The 14,818-nt window shown below is 44.0% G+C and overlaps 1 protein-coding gene across 1 annotated transcript in view; it reads left to right on the forward strand.

The window, feature by feature from the left end:
- Nucleotides 1–8,409, forward strand: part of si:ch73-196l6.5 (riboflavin transporter 2) — a 17,319-nt gene extending 8,910 nt beyond the window's left edge. The window contains exon 5 of the mRNA XM_062046238.1: nt 8,392–8,409. The gene's annotated coding sequence lies outside the window, so the exon portion shown is untranslated. The remainder of the gene's footprint in view (nt 1–8,391) is intronic.
- The last annotated feature ends 6,409 nt before the right edge of the window (nt 8,410–14,818 follow it).

Below are 14,818 nucleotides of genomic sequence, written 5' to 3' on the forward strand. Positions count from 1 at the left end.
GGACTTTGTTTTTTGTTGTCACGGGAAGGAAGAAAGTGAGTGTGACTGAGAAGGAAAAGTGGTTGATATTAAAGACAGAAATCATCAAAAACGTGACAGAGCGTGTAGCTAGCGAAATTAGTTGCTAGTCTGCACCGGTGTTTTTCAACCACTGTAGTGTGCCGTGGGAGTAGAGATGATGTTTGATAAGAAATTATCGAGTTTGAGCCTATTATCGAATCCTCTTATCGAACCGATTCCTTATCGATTCTCTTATCTAGTCCAGATAGGTTGTTGTATATGGAAAAAAACACACAATATTTGGTTTAACAAATCACTTCACATTCTCTACTGCTCGCTACTATAGTATTACCATATCTGAGTTATTGTGCAGAAATGTGGGGAAATAACTACAAATGTGCGCTACATTCGTTAACCGTGTTACAAAAAAGATGAATTAGACTGATACATGATGTTGGATATAGAGAACATACAAACACTTTATTTATTGAGTCAAAAATATTAAAGTTCGATGATTTGGTAAAATTGCAAACAGCTAAAATGATGTGGAATTAAATGATGGAATAGATGAAGTAAAGAAGTTAAACATTGTACTGATATGATCCAGTTCAAGAGGTTGTTCAAAATAATAGCGCTTACAAAGTACAAAGAAGAAGAATTATGAGAAATACTTTCAACCTTATTGAAAATAAGATATTCTTCATCTCAGTATATTAATAATGACTGAATTAATAAATTACATATTACAAAACTGTTGTGTATACTAATTCACATATATTTTATTATAAAAACGTCAGTAAATGATGTATATATTTGTAAACGCTATGAAGTGGGAAAGGGTTAGGATTAAATATGCTTTACTTCGTCATACTCCTGTGAAGTGAAGTTATATGAAACTGTGATTTATTATACTGTAAGTGTGTTCATGTTCCAAATAAACTAAAGAAATAAAGAAAGCACTAGTTTATTAGACATGCTTGCAAACTTTGTCGTGGTGTAGATTACAAGATAACGTTAACGTTATCAGACACATACAAAAAGGTTCACGTTAACGTTACCGTTAGCCACTGACTATGTTTAGGTAACGTTAGTCTAGCTAACATTACTGCAGTCCTGGTTGACATAAGAGGTAACGTTACTACAAGTGAGCAGATATGGAAATTAACCGGCAACAGTTAACGTTAGCTACTAACCGGCGTCACCGCCACTGTAGCTGGGACTGGGGCAGCTGGCAGAAGAAGAGGGGCGTTCTTCGTGGTCTCTGCCGCTGCTTCGAAGACACGACGCGCTTGTTGTGCTTCCCCCGCTTACACGAGAGCGAAGCCTGGCAATAATTGCATATTGCCGCTTCCTCGTTTTTTTTGGTGAAATTAAGCCATGCCCTGGAGCACTTTTCCCGGTCCATTTTTTTCCTGCTTTTCCTATCTGCGCCTAATGACTGAGCTACGTAACGTCATTTCTTGTGATGTCACACGGGGCATTTCTTGTCGGGACGAGATTCGTTCCCAGGGATTCGAATAAAGAACCAACTCTTTTTCTTTACTATAGTGGTCTCGATAACGGGTACCGGTTCTCAAAAAGGGATTCGAGTCCGAGGACTCAGTTCTTTTCTTATCGAACAACCGGGAAAACCGGGTTCGAGTATCATCCCTACGTGGGAGATTATCTAATTTCACCTATTTGAGTTAAAAATATTTTTTGCAAACCAGTAATTACAGTCTGAAAATGTTGAGTGTCTGTGCTGTCTAGAGCTCAGCTCGGCAGAGTAACCGTGTAATCGGGAGAGTCTCCAAGCCGGGGAAACAATCCAAGTTAGAATGTTTTGTATACGAGTGAAAAAAAAAAAGTGCTTTTCACTCTAAATTGTCTATGACTGGTCCTCAAAATCCTGCAGGGCAGACAGTCCGATGTGATCCAAAATCACAAGAGTGTCCACAGTTCTTCCCGCATCTTCCAATCATTTGTGGCAGCTTTGGGGTACTTTGAAGACTGCCAGCAACTTCCAATTTGTGGACAAACCAGAGCAACGCTTACTCCAATCAGCAGATGTCCTGTTGTCATAATTCCCAATAGGTAGATTTCGCCAGGCACGCGGCACTCCTTCTTCTCCCAAGAGTCCGTGGTGTGTCCAGCAACAACCGCTTCGTCACGACAAGCAGGTTCCCCCAAACCCAAGATCTTGACAATTTCATTGAGGCCAGTTAAATAGTTTCAATGTTTAGATTTGGAGAGCAGTGCAAAAAGAGGCAACAAGAAAGTTAAGACAAGACAAAGAAGCAAGCAGGAGAGATCAGGGAGAGGAAAGGGGAGCGTCCGCCCTCCATGAGTGCCAGAGAGAAAGAAAAGATTCCAGATCCCGAGTCAGTTGAGGACTTAAATGACACTATTGACAGAAATGTGTCTAATCAAAAGAAAAAAAATAGTTTGCTTATAAAATTCAGTGGGTGCAACTTATAAACCGATGCGCTCTATAGTCTGGACAAAAAGGTACTCTAAGGGAGGAGGGGGTTAGTGAGTCTGCCTCGCAATACGAAGGTCCTGGGTTGGATCCTTGGCTCGGGATCTTTCTGTGTGGAGTTTGCATGTTCTCCCTGTGTCTGCGTGGGTTCCCTGCGGGTACTACGGCTTTCACCCAAAGACATGCACCTGGGGATAGGTTGATTGGCAACCTGGGGATAGGTTGATTGGCAACCTGGGGATAGGTTGATTGGCATCACTAAATTGGCCCTAGTGTGTGAAGGTGAGTGTGAATGTTGTCTGTCTATTTGTGTTGGCCCTGCGATGAGCTGACGACTTGTCCAGGGTGTACGCCGCCTTCCACCCGATTGTAGTTGAGATAGGCTCCAGCACCCCCGAAAGGGATAAGCGGTAGAAAATGGATGGATGGAGGAGTCGGAAGTGTAGACCGGAGGCTCACTTGAGGTGGGTGTACAGGTAGCAGGCGGGGTGCACTACACTGGCCACAGACAGCAAAGTGACACAAATAGGTGTGAGGAGGCACATGATCACATCTTTATCCATTCTGAGTTGCGTGAGGACGCTGACGGGGATGTAACAAAGCAAGGTCAGGACACTGGTGGCTTGCACGGTGTTGAGGGCGCGCCTCTTAGACGGGTGTAGCATGGCCTTGCCGGGTCCGGCCTGCCGCAGGGTCTGCGTGATCCTGACGCTGGACAGATGCACCAGGACGACCATGGGCACCAATACGCAGAAGGGTATTATCTTGTATGCGTGCCCCATGCTGGGGTTGAAGACCCGCTCGGTGAACCCCACAAAGAAGGCGACGGGCAGCGAGACGAGCCACACGGCGGCGGCGCACAGCTCCCTGACGGGATACTGCCTCAGATAGGAGTAGTAGGTGGGGTGCAGCACTGCCACGTAGCGCTCCATGCAGATCAGGCACAAACTCATGGGCCCGCCCGTTTGCGCGTACGCCAGCAGGGACTGGAGCACCGGTATATGCGCGCGGGGCCGCCCCAGCATGATGCACAGGTGAGCCAAGCTCATGCCGAACTGGCAGTTGTGGAAGAGCGCCAGGTTGATGTTGAGCACGTCCAGGTGCGCGCGCTTTGACGTGAAAGTCAGCCACAGCAGGCAGGCCACCAGCGGCTGGCCGATCAGCACCGTGAGCGTGTCCAATAAACCCAGAACCGCAATCTGGTAGGTCTGAAAGTTGCAGGTCTCGTTGGTGGATGCCATCACCTATAACACAAATTTAGGAATCTTTCAGCAGAATATTTATTAATCTTGGACAAAAGATACACAGGAATGGGCGATGTGGCCTAAAATTTATGTCTAAATACATTTTTTAAGCCAAATAAGTAAGTCTGGACTCGGACTTGAAGGCGAGTCCATGGTTCTCACCCGGAAAAGGGTGGAGTGCCATCTCCGGGTTGGGGAGGAGACCCTGCCCCAAGTGGAGGAGTTCAAGTACCTCGGAGTCTTGTTCACGAGTGAGGGAAGAGTGGATGGTGAGATGGACAGGCGGATCGGTGCGGCGTCTTCAGTAATGCGGACGCTGTATCGATCCGTTGTGGTGAAGAAGGAGCTGAGCCGGAAGGCAAAGCTCTCAATTTACCGGCCGATCTACGTTCCCATCCTCACCTATGGTCATGAGCTTTGGGTTATGACCGAAAGGACAAGATCACGGGTACAAGCGGCCGAAATGAGTTTCCTCCGCCGGGTGGCGGGGCTCTCCCTTAGAGATAGGGTGAGAAGCTCTGCCATCCGGGGGGAGCTCAAAGTAAAGCCGCTGCTCCTCCACATGGAGAGGAGCCAGATGAGGTGGTTTGGGCATCTGGTCAGGATGCCACCTGAACGCCTGCCTAGGGAGGTGTTTAGGGCACATCCGACCGGTAGGAGGCCACGGGGAAGACCCAGGACACGTTGGGAAGACTATGTCTCCCAGCTGGCCTGGGAATGCCTTGGGATCCCCCGGGAGGAGCTGGACGAAGTGGCTGGGGAGAGGGAAGTCTGGGCTTCCCTGCTTAGGCTGCTGCCCCGTGACCTGACCTCGGATAAGCGGAAGAAGATGGATGGAAATAAGTAAGTCTGATTTAAATCCTTAAAGTCCTCCTGCACTCAGGGACTTACTTAACTCTCTACCTGGCTGTTATCTACCGCCCCCCCTGGGCCCTATTCGAACTTTATCAGTGCATTTTCAGAGTTTGTCGCACGCAGATAATATAATTATAATGGAGGATTTTAATACATATATAATGTATGTAATACATTTAACGTATACGTTTCTTTCAAAAAACCCAAGGACACTTTACAAAATACAGATCAACATGGCGGCGCTTCACGGCGGCAGCTTCTTGCGAGCGCTCTTGGAAGTGTAGACCGATTTGGCAAAAATACCCGTCAATTCAGTCAATTTCATGGCTGGCTCACAGCGTGTTCACTCCGTGATCACTTACGACCGACTTACGATTCTGGATGTGGAGAGATCGGGCCATTTTGGGCTGAAAGATGTGTGTACGGTGGACCTACTCGCTAGCTTGGGAATTCTACGCGAGCTACATCCAGCAGTGGCCTTTGAAGCAGCGGCGTCCACTACCAGCGGAGACCGTCAACGAAAGAGACGTAAGCGGTGCGCTTGGAAGCAGAAGCGGGGATGTCGGGCAGGACTAACAACAAAGCTAAAGGCGTTGTTGTTAGCGGAGCTAACGAAAAAGCTAAATGCTAATCCACAAAGAAGCGCTAATAAGGAGTCTGTTAAGCTAGAACTAGCCAGCGCCAGGCTGGTAAATCCCTGCACACATAGCAATTCTCTTAGAATAATATACAACTCACATAATGTTTTTTCTGCGTCAGAGGTGGACATGCATTTTACTGAGGTGGCAAACAATCTAAAAATTCCTGTCATATCAATTCCTAGATATGGTCGAAATTATTTAAAGTGCACTACGCATAATAAACGTAACATTATTAATATTACTACTACGGATACTTTCAACAAAAACTCCTCAAAACAGCCCACTACCTATAATATGGGCTTTTTAAACATAAGGTTATTGTCTTCCAAAACGTTATTAGTTAATGAAGTCATTAGAGACAACAATCTTGATGTCGTTGGTCTAGCCGAGACCTGGCTCAAACCAGACGAATTTTTTGCGCTGGGTGAGGCGTCTCCTCCTGGCTATTCGGGAACGCATATTGCCCGTCCCATTAAAAGGGGTGGGGGTGTTGCACTAATATACAACAAAAACTTTAGCCTTACCTCGGACCTAAATAATAAATATAACTCGTTTGAGGTGCTTACTGTGAGGTTTGTCACACCGCTGCCTCTGCACCTGGCTGTCATCTACCGCCCCCCAGGGCCCTATTCGGACTTTATCAATGAATTTTCAGAGTTCGTTGCTGATCTAGTGACGCACGCCGACAATATAATCATAATGGGAGACTTTAACATCCATATGAATACCCCATCGGACCCTCCATGCGTGGCGCTCCAGACTATAATTGATAGCTGTGGTCTTACACAAATAATAAATGAACCCACGCATCGCAACGGTAATACGATAGATCTAGTGCTTGTCAGGGGTGTCACCACCTCCAAAGTTACGATACTCCCGTACACTAAAGTAATGTCCGATCATTACCTTATAAAATTCGAAGTTCTGACTCATTGTCAACAAACTAATAATAATAATAATAACTACTATAGCAGCCGCAACATTAATGCTGCCACAACGACGACTCTTACTGACCTACTGCCTTCGGTAATGGCACCATTCCCAAATTATGTGGGCTCTATTGATAACCTCACTAACAACTTTAACGACGCCCTGCGCGACACCATTGATAGTGTAGCACCGCTAAAGCTAAAAAGGGCCCCTAAAAGGCGTACCCCATGGTTTACAGAAGAAACTAAAGCCCAGAAATTATCATGTAGAAAGCTGGAACGCAAATGGCGTGCGACTAAACTTGAGGTTTTCCATCAAGCATGGAGTGATAGTTTAATAACTTATAAACGCATGCTTACCTCAGCTAAAGCTAAATATTACTCAAATCTCATCCACCTCAACAAAAATGATCCTAAATTTTTGTTTAGTACAGTAGCATCGCTAACCCAACAAGGGACTCCTCCCAGTAGCTCCACCCACTCAGCAGATGACTTTATGAATTTCTTTAATAAGAAAATTGAAGTCAATAGAAAAGAGATTAAAGACAATGCACCTCAGCTACAACTGGGTTCTATTAACACAGATACGACTGTATATACGACGGACATTGCCCTCCAAAATAGTTTCTCTCTCTTTGATGAAATAACATTGGAGGAATTGTTAAAATGTGTAAATGGGACAAAACAAACAACATGTTTACTTGACCCAATTCCTGGGAAACTTATCAAGGAGCTTTTTGTTTTATTAGGTCCATCAGTGTTAAATATTATAAACTTATCACTTTCCTCTGGCACTGTTCCCCTAGCATTCAAAAAAGCGGTTATTCATTCTCTACTCAAAAGACCTAACCTCGATCCTGACCTCATGGTGAACTACCGGCCGGTGTCCCACCTTCCGTTTATCTCGAAAATCCTCGAAAAAATTGTCGCACAGCAGCTAAATGAACACTTAGCGTCTAACAATCTCTGTGAACCTTTTCAATCCGGTTTCAGGGCAAATCACTCTACGGAGACAGCCCTCGCAAAAATGACTAATGATCTATTGCTGACGATGGATTCTGATGCTTCATCTATGTTGCTGCTTCTTGATCTTAGCGCCGCTTTCGATACTGTTGATCATAATATTTTATTAGAGCGTATCAAAACGCGTATTGGGATGTCAGACTTAGCCTTGTCTTGGTTTAACTCTTATCTTACTGACAGGATGCAGTGTGTCTCCCATAACAATGTGACCTCGGACTATGTTAAGGTAACGTGCGGAGTTCCCCAGGGTTCGGTTCTTGGCCCTGCACTCTTTAGTATTTACATGCTGCCGCTAGGTGACATCATACGCAAATACGGTGTTAGCTTTCACTGTTATGCTGATGACACCCAACTCTACATGCCCCTAAAGCTGACCAACACGCATTAGTCAGCTGGAGGCGTGTCTTAATGAAATTAAACAATGGATGTCCGCTAACTTTTTGCAACTCAACGCTAAGAAAACGGAAATGCTGATTATCGGTCCTGCTCAACACCGACATCTATTTAATAATACCACCTTAACATTTGACAACCAAACAATTAAACAAGGCGACTCGGTAAAGAATCTGGGTATTATCTTCGACCCAACTCTCTCGTTTGAGTCACACATTAAGAGTGTTACTAAAACGGCCTTCTTTCATCTCCGTAATATCGCTAAAATTCGTTCCATTTTGTCCACAAACGATGCTGAGATCATTATTCATGCGTTCGTTACATCTCGTCTCGATTACTGTAACGTTTTATTTTCGGGCCTCCCTATGTCTAGCATTAAAAGATTACAGTTGGTACAAAATGTGGCTGCTAGACTTTTGACAAAAACAAGAAAGTTTGATCATATTACGCCTATACTGGCTCACCTGCACTGGCTTCCTGTGCACCTAAGATGCGACTTTAAGGTTTTACTACTCACGTATAAAATACTACACGGTTTAGCTCCAGCCTATCTCGCCGATTGTATTGTACCATATGTCCCGACAAGAAATCTGCATTCAAAGAACTCCGGCTTATTAGTGATTCCCAGAGCCCAAAAAAAGTCTGCGGGCTATAGAGCGTTTTCTATTCGGGCTCCAATACTATGGAATGCCCTCCCGGTAAAAGTTAGAGATGCTACCTCAATAGAAGCATTTAAGTCTCATCTTAAAACTCATTTGTATACTCTAGCCTTTAAATAGACTCCCGTTTTAGACCAGTTGATCTGCCGTTTCTTTTCTTTTCTACTCTGCTCTGGGGTGGACCGCTAGCCTGTTCATCGGATGGGGACATCTCTACGCTGCTGACCCGTCTCCGCTCGGGATGGTTCCTGCTGGCCGCGCCATGGACTGGACTTTCGCTGATGTGTTGGACTTTCACAATATTATGTCTGACCCACTCGACATCCATTGCTTTCGGTCTCCCCTAGAGGGGGGGGGTTACCCACATATGCGGTCCTCTGCAAGGTTTCTCATAGTCATTCACATTGACGTCCCACTGGGGTGAGTTTTCCTTGCCCGTATGTGGGCTCTGTACCGAGGATGTCGTTGTGGCTTGTACAGCCCTTTGAGACACTTGTGATTCAGGGCTATATAAATAAACATTGATTGATTCATTGATTGATTGAATAATACAGGGGTGTCAAGCTCATTTTAGCTCAGGGGCCGCATGGAGGAAAATCTGATTTTACCAGTCCGTGGGCACGGACTGGTAAAATCATGGCATGATAACTTAAAAATAAAGACAACTCCAGGTTGTTTTCTTTGTTTTACTTTGGCCAAAAATAGAACAAGCACATTCTGAAAACGTACAAATCGCAAATAATCCTCTGCACAAAACACTTCAAGTTTGTTGAAAATTCTGAGGAAATTGGTACAGTTTCAAAAACACAATGAGCTTAGACTTGGTCTCAGTGTATCTACAAAGCCAGGATTCAACTTTAAGTCACAGTCTCTGTGGGATTGAACAAAACACAAAACATGTAAACTCTTCTCGGTATCAAATACCTCCTTTGTCATGTCCGCGTATCAATCCAGTGCTAAGTCAACAAACTGTAAGAAACAGAGGTACAGAAACTATTCAAAAGGGATAAGTTTTCTCATTTTTGACAGACCTCAGTACCTCAGTAGAAGCATTTAAGTCCCATCTTAACTCATTTGTATACTCTAGCCTTTAAATAGACCCCCTTTTAGACCAGTTGATCTGCCGTTTCCTTTCTGCTCTACCCCCCTCTCCTTTGTGGAGGGGGGGGGGGGGGGAGGGGGGGGGGGGGCGGGGGGGGGCACAGGTTCGGTGGCCACGGATGAAGTGCTGGCTGTCCAAAGTCGGGACCCGGGGTGGACCGCTCGTCTGTGCATCGGTTGGGGACGTCTCTGCGCTGCTGGCCTGTCTCCGCTCGGGATGGTCTCCTGCTGGCCCCACTTTGGACTGGACTCTCACTATTATGTTAGATCCACTATGGACTGGACTCTCACTATTATGTTAGATCCACTATGGACTGGACTCTCACTATTATGTTAGATCCACTATGGACTGGACTCTCACTATTATGTTGGATCCACTATGGACTGGACTCTCACTAATATGTTAGATCCACTATGGACTGGACTCTCACTATTATGTTAGATCCACTATGGACTGGACTCTCACACTATTATGTTAGATTCACTATGGACTGGACTCTCACTATTATGTTAGATCCACTATGGACTGGACTCTCACTATTATGTTAGATCCACTATGGACTGGACTCTCACACTATTATGTTAGATCCACTATGGACTGGACTCTAACTATTATGTTAGATCAACTATGGACTGGACTCTCACACTATTATGTTAGATCCACTAAAGACTGGACTCTCACACTATTATGTTAGATCCACTATGGACTGGACTCTCACACTATTATGTTAGATCCACTATGGACTGGACTCTCACTATTATGTTAGATCTACTATGGACTGGACTCTCACACTTTTATGTTAGATCCACTATGGACTGGACTCTCACTATTATGTTAGATCCACTATGGACTGGACTCTCACACTGTTATGTTAGATCCACTATGGACTGGACTCTCACTATTATGTTGGATCCACTATGGACTGGACTCTCACTATTATGTTGGATCCACTATGGACTGGACTCTCACTATTATGTTAGATCCACTATGGACTGGACTCTCACACTATTATGTTAGATTCACTATGGACTGGACTCTCACTATTATGTTAGATCCACTATGGACTGGACTCTCACTATTATGTTAGATCCACTATGGACTGGACTCTCACACTATTATATTAGATCCACTATGGCCTGGACTCACACTATTATGTTAGATCCACTATGGACTGGACTCTCACTATTATGTTAGATCCACTATGGACTGGACTCTCACTATTATGTTAGATCCACTATGGACTGGACTCTCACTATTATCTTAGATCTACTATAGACTGGACTCTCACTATTATGTTGGATCCACTATGGACTGGACTCTCACTATTATGTTAGATCCACTATGGACTGGACTCTCACACTATTATGTTTGATCCACTATGGACTGGACTCTCACTATTATGTTTGATCCACTATGGACTGGACTCTCACTATTATGTTGGATCCACTATGGACTGGACTCTCACACTATTATGTTAGATCCACTATGGACTGGACTCTCACTATTATGTTGGATCCACTATGGACTGGACTCTCACTATTATGTTAGATCCACTATGGACTGGACTCTCACACTATTATGTTGGATCCACTATGGACTGGACTCTCACTATTATGTTAGATCCACTATGGACTGGACTCTCACACTATTATGTTTGATCCACTATGGACTGGACTCTCACTATTATGTTGGATCCACTATGGGCTGGACTCTCACACTATTATGTTAGATCCACTATGGACTGGACTCTCACTATTATGTTAGATCCACTATGGACTGGACTCTCACAATAGTATGCTAGATCCACTATGGACTGGACTCTCACACTATTATGTTAGATCCACTATGGACGGGACTCTCACTATTATGTTAGATCCACTATGGACTGGACTCTCACACTATTATGTTAGATCCACTATAGACTGGACTCTCACACTATTATGTTAGATCCACTATGGACTGGACTCTCACTATTATGTTAGATCCACTATGGACTGGACTCTCACACTATTATGTTAGATCCACTATGGACTGGACTCTCACACTATTATGTTAGATCCACTATGGACTGGACTCTCACTATTATGTTAGATCCACTATGGACTGGACTCTCACACTGTTATGTTAGATCCACTATGGACTGGACTCACACTATTATATTAGATCCACTATGGACTGGACTCTCACTATTATGTTGGATCCACTATGGACTGGACTCTCACACTATTATGTTAGATCCACTATGGACTGGACTCTCACTATTATGTTAGATCCACTTTGGACTGGACTCTCACACTATGTTAGATCCACTATGGACTGGACTCTCACTATTATGTTAGATCCACTATGGACTGGACTCTCACACTATTATGTTAGATCCACTATGGACTGGACTCTCACAATATTATGCTAGATCCACTATGGACTGGACTCTCACACTATTATGTTAGATCCACTATGGACTGGACTCTCACTATTATGTTAGATCCACTATGGACTGGACTCTCACACTATTATGTTAGATCCACTATGGACTGGACTCTCACTATTATGTTAGATCCACTATGGACTGGACTCTCACACTATTATGTTAGATCCACTATGGACTGGACTCTCACTATTATGTTAGATCCACTATGGACTGGACTCTCACACTATTATGTTAGATCCACTATGGACTGGACTCTCACTATTATGTTAGATCCACTATGGACTGGACTCTCACTATTATGTTAGATCCACTATGGACTGGACTCTCACTATTATGTTAGATCCACTATGGACTGGACTCTCACTATTATGTTAGATCCAGTATGGACTGGACTCTGACACTATTATGTTAGATCCACTATGGACTGGACTCTCACTATTATGTTAGATCCACTATGGACTGGACTCTCACTATTATGTTAGATCCACTATGGACTGGACTCTCACTATTATGTTAGATCCACTATGGACTGGACTCTGACACTATTATGTTAGATCCACTATGGACTGGACTCTGACACTATTATGTTAGATCCACTATGGACTGGACTCTGACACTATTATGTTAGATCCACTATGGACTGGACTCTGACACTATTATGTTAGATCCACTATGGACTGGACTCTCACTATTATGTTAGATCCACTATGGACTGGACTCTCACTATTATGTTAGATCCACTATGGACTGGACTCTGACACTATTATGTTAGATCCACTATGGACTGGACTCTGACACTATTATGTTAGATCCACTATGGACTGGACTCTGACACTATTATGTTAGATCCACTATGGACTGGACTCTGACACTATTATGTTAGATCCACTATGGACTGGACTCTCACAATATTATGCTAGATCCACTCGACGTCCATTGCACCGGTGGCCCAGGGGGTGTCCCCACATCTGCGGTCCCCTCCAAGGTTTCTCATTGTCCCATTGGGTTGAGACTTTCCTCGCCCTGATGTGGGATCTGAGCCCAGGATGTCGTTGTGGCTTGTGCAGCCCTTTGAGACACTCGTGATTTAGGGCTATATAAGTAAACATTGATTGATTGATTGATGACAGCCTTAAGTATTTTTACAACTTAAAACCATTTTAAATGGCCTCCGAGGTGGGACGGCATAATGTAATTTAATTTGAGTATACAGGACTTCCCGCGTGGTGTCGTTCTGTGGCTGCCGGAGGACACCAGGTGACAAAATGAGGCCTCATTTCCCTGAAGGACCTGAAACAGGTGCGCTAAAGAAAACAAGTTTTTACCAACTTTAGCCTCGGAACACTGGAGGAGCTAAGCCCCGAGATTATCATTGACTTATGATTATTATTACCCATACTTACCTTTTTAACTATAAGTTAATTTAGTAGCTACCACTTAGCTTTACTGTGTGGGGGAGGTGATACACCCCCACGTTGTCCAGCGTTCCCACTCCTGCATTCTTTGACTTGGCAAGCCGATGAACCTGACTGGGATTTGAACCCAGTCCCCTTTGATTGGGAGCTAACTGCTTTAACCTTGACATATTTTTTGACTGTCTCAGTAAACTATGGTATTAAGCACTGACTCCTCCGGCTGGAGTTTTCCTAGTTAGCAACTGACCTGAATGGGATTTGAACCCAGTCCCCTTTCATTGCAAGCTGGCTGCTTTAAAGGCCTACTGAAAGCCACTACTACTGACCACGCAGTCTGATAGTTTATATATCAATGATGAAATCTTAACATTGCAACACATGCCAATACGGCCGGGTTAACTTATAAAGTGCAATTTTAAATTTCCCGCTAAACTTCCGGTTCGAAACGCCTCTGAGGGTTGACGTATGCGCGTGACGTCAATCATTGAAACGGAAGTATTCGGACACCATTGAAGCCAATACGAAATAGCTCTGTTTTCATGTCAATATTCCACAGTATTCTGGACATCTGTGTTGGTGAATCTGTTGCAATTTGTTCATTGCATTATGGAGAAAGAAGCTGAGCAAGCAAAGAAGAAAGTTGTCGGTGCGAAGTGTCTATTTTACAGCCGGCGCTTCTTTGTTTACATTCCCGAAAGATGCAGTCAAGATCGAAGAACTCGGACAACAGAGACTCTTACCAGGAGGACTTTGATTTGGATACACAGTTGCGATACCGTGAGTACACAGCTGCGCTTCCAAACATTTGATCGCTTGCTATAACTAGCTCGAGCTAGTAGCTAGAAGCTAGCATTAGGATTAATTTGTGGCATATTAAATATAAGCCTGGTTGTGTTGTGGCTAATAGAGTATATGTCTTGTGTTTATTTACTGTTGTAGTCATTCCCAGCTGGATATCAGGTCCCACCCGCGCGCTATCAAACATTTGATTGCTTGCCAGTACGTGCGTGTCATGTACGTAACTTTGATTAAATATATAAGGTTTATGAACCTTGGGTTAGGTGAACGGTTGTTTGGGCTGAGTGAGTGTGTGTGTTGTGCAGGTGTTTGAATTGTATTGGCGGGTTATATATACGGGATCCCGTCCATATTACCCGCTCGAGCTATAACTAGCTCGAGCTAGTAGCTAGGAGCTAGCATAACAAACACCTAGGTGTTTTTATGCGGGATTAATTTGTGGCATATTAAATATAAGCCTGGTTGTGTTGTGGCTAATAGAGTATATTTATGTCTTTTGTTTATTTACTGTAGTAGTCATTTCCAGCCGAATATCAGGTCCCACCCGGCTCTCACAGCATCTTCAACTCCCCACTAGTCCTTCACTTGCACTTTCCTCATTTACAAATCTTTCATCCTCGCTCAAATTAATGGGGAAATCGTCGCTTTTTCGGTCCGAATCTCTCTCACTTCTGGCGGCCATCATTGTAAACAATAGGGAACTTTGCGTATATGTTCAACTGACTACGTCACGCTACTTCCAGTAGGGGCAAGCCTTTTTTTTATCAGATACCAAAAGTTGCGATCTTTATTGTCGTTGTTCTATACTAAATCCTTTCAGCAAAAATATGGCAATATCGCGAAATGATCAAGTATGACACATAGAATAGA

Source organism: Entelurus aequoreus, linkage group LG05 (assembly GCF_033978785.1).
Source record: "Entelurus aequoreus isolate RoL-2023_Sb linkage group LG05, RoL_Eaeq_v1.1, whole genome shotgun sequence".
In the NCBI taxonomy this organism is placed as follows: Eukaryota; Metazoa; Chordata; class Actinopteri; order Syngnathiformes; family Syngnathidae; genus Entelurus; species Entelurus aequoreus.